The 2,676-nt window shown below is 37.4% G+C and overlaps 1 non-coding gene across 1 annotated transcript; it reads right to left on the bottom strand.

Moving 5' to 3' along the window:
* Positions 1–620: 620 nt before the first annotated feature.
* On the bottom strand, positions 621–747 carry LOC113785194 (small nucleolar RNA SNORA69). Its single transcript, XR_003471350.1, has one exon. It is a non-coding gene; the product is annotated as a small nucleolar RNA SNORA69 (small nucleolar RNA).
* Positions 748–2,676: the final 1,929 nt, after the last annotated feature.

The following is a 2,676-nucleotide window of genomic DNA, read 5'->3' as shown; positions in this document are numbered from 1 at the left end:
CCCAAATTCTCACCTTCATCCTCATCTGGCTCTAAATAAAACTTTGAATGATCCCCCTTTAAAAGCTCATACGATCCGTCTCCAAAAGCTCTTCCAGAAATTGAGAAGTTATCTTAAATATTTTAGTGGAAAATCTCATCATGGTTGAGGACTGGACGTAGCCAATATTTCGGTAAACCAATATAAATTATGTGTGTATTTCTTTTCCTTTAAATACTTCACAAATCACGCACAGTCTAACTCAATCTTGTTTCATTTATATACTAATCATTCATATCACTCTGAAGTATTTATTTTATCAATACTTCAAGTCAAACATATTTGAGAATGAATTTTTAAATGTAGGATAGAATATAAAAAGGTTCCTTGTAACATTGCATTCTACTTAATATATAATTTCCACCTATGTGTTACTACGCGAAAAAACGGATTTTACAGCGCTTTTTTTAAGCCATTTACAGCGCTTTTTCAAAAAAATAAGCGCTGTGGAAACGAGCGCTGTAAATGATACAACAGCGCTTTTAAAAAAGCGCTATAAAACATGTAAATACAATGCGCGCTTGTTATGCACCTTTTACAGCGCTTCTTCACAAAAAGCGCTGTAATATGCACCCCATTATATGAGTTATGGGTGTGCATTTTACAGCGCTTTCTCAAAAAAGCGCTCTAAAATGCACACCCATAACTCATGTACGAGTGGGCATATTACAGCGCTTTCTCACAAAAGCGCTGTAATATGCCCACCCATAATTTCATATATGGGTGTGCATATTACAGCGCTTTCTCGAAAAAGCGCTGTAAAATGCCCACCCATAATTTCATATATGGGTGTGCATATTACAGCGCTTTCTCGAGGGTGCTATTTGCAATCAATGCGGTCTCTGAAGTGATATACTATTTGGATCCCGTGCACGGCGATTACACCAATCACCCCGGAATAAAGAATATGCTCGACACGTAAGTAATATTCATTTATTTCTTACATATATATATTTATATATATATATATATAAATATATATATGTAAGAAATAAATGAATATTACTTACGTGTCGAGCATATTCTTTATTCCGGGGTGATTGGTGTAATCGCCGTGCACGGGATCCAAATAGTATATCACTTCAGAGACCGCATTGATTGCAAATAGCACCCAATGTGCCCTACAACAACAAAAAATTGGTTAAGCAATTTTGTTTATAGACAACTAATAAATTAAATTCTCATCAATTAAAAAAGATAAAATTACGTACCCTGAATTATATGGTGCCAAGAACAATTTATCACTTTCTTTATTTCTTAAAAACATATCTACAATGTAGTGTTTTACATTGTCTGGATCGAGTTTGAACATCGACATCTTATGCGGAGACAAGAATGAGTATTTATTTGACAGTTTCCTCGTGCACACGACCTTCTCGTACAAAAACCTTCAATGAAAATTTTAAACTAGATTAATTACCAATACATTTAATTAATTACAAATAAATGCAATTAAAAGTATTTTTTACCTTATGTACAAGCTGATTACAGTAACACTCAGCTCCTTATGTTCGAGAAGATCGTACATTTGCTCCTTTTCGAGGTATTCAATATACTCATCTCCAAAGATGTCTTGATTCATTTGTACAATGGGCGAATCGTTGCTGCTGCCCATGTTCCTTTTTATTTGGATGTCAAGACACGCCCCGTATTTACCAAGGCGTGGCTGACTTTTATTAGGAGCAGCAGCAGCAGCGACCGATTTTCCCCGATCCAGATTTTTTGTTGCTGCAAGTTTTGCAGCTTTATTACCCTCCAGCCTTTGTAGTTTGGCAGCCCTATTAACCTCCAATTTTTGAGGTCTGCTGCCTTTTTTTGGCTGTAGGGGTGGTTTATTTATTTGGACCTACAAAAATGAGGTAAAATGTTAGTTTATTGAATCTGAAAAAATAAAAAACCTTAGGCAATAAATGTGACAAACCTTTTCGGGAGATGTAACTGATTTGTCCTTGGGAATCTTTTTTTCGAGGGCAACAAGGTGTGTGGGCCATGCCACGTAACTGCCAATAGCGTCGCTTAAGAACTTCATATCTCCATCGTTGTCCGGTATGGGCAACGGTGCAGTTGGTTCGAAAGCAACCGTAGGCGATACTTTGACATGGCCCGCGGGGATCGGAATATTGTGCAATACTTCTCCCGAAGTATTGTGCAATATTCCTTTTCCCACCTTCCGTTGAGTCGGCGAGGACAAGTATAGGACACATGTAGTGACACCCTACATCAATAGTTAAAACATAAGTACAGTTAATATATAAGTTTGTTTAATACATAAGTAATTACATAAGCAAGTAAGTAGTAAGTAATTAATTACCTCGGGAATACTCTTCAAACCGACGTTGCAACTCCCGGTTTCACTCTCCATTTGTATTTCAGGTTGGAGCTGAACCGGAAGTTGCTTGTCTTTATTCGTATTCACCAAGAGTGCCACTTGCTCCGATAAGATTCTGAGCTTCTCTAATACTTCCTCGTTGGAAGGTTTTTGGCGCTTCTCTTGAGGAAAAAAGCTTTTGGGAGTTACGCCAAATCCTTTCCCCCTCACTCGACCGGAATACTCAGGGACATTAAACACTTTCCCAAGAATGTCCCTGCACGTATCCTTGTTGCCCTCTTGAGTTTCAGAACTTTGTTCAATAGTTT

The sequence above is a fragment of the Cicer arietinum genome, chromosome 1 (assembly GCF_000331145.2).
Source record: "Cicer arietinum cultivar CDC Frontier isolate Library 1 chromosome 1, Cicar.CDCFrontier_v2.0, whole genome shotgun sequence".
In the NCBI taxonomy this organism is placed as follows: domain Eukaryota; kingdom Viridiplantae; phylum Streptophyta; class Magnoliopsida; order Fabales; family Fabaceae; genus Cicer; species Cicer arietinum.
Note: the sequence above shows the minus strand (reverse complement) of the source record. Positions and strands in the feature narration are given on the sequence as shown.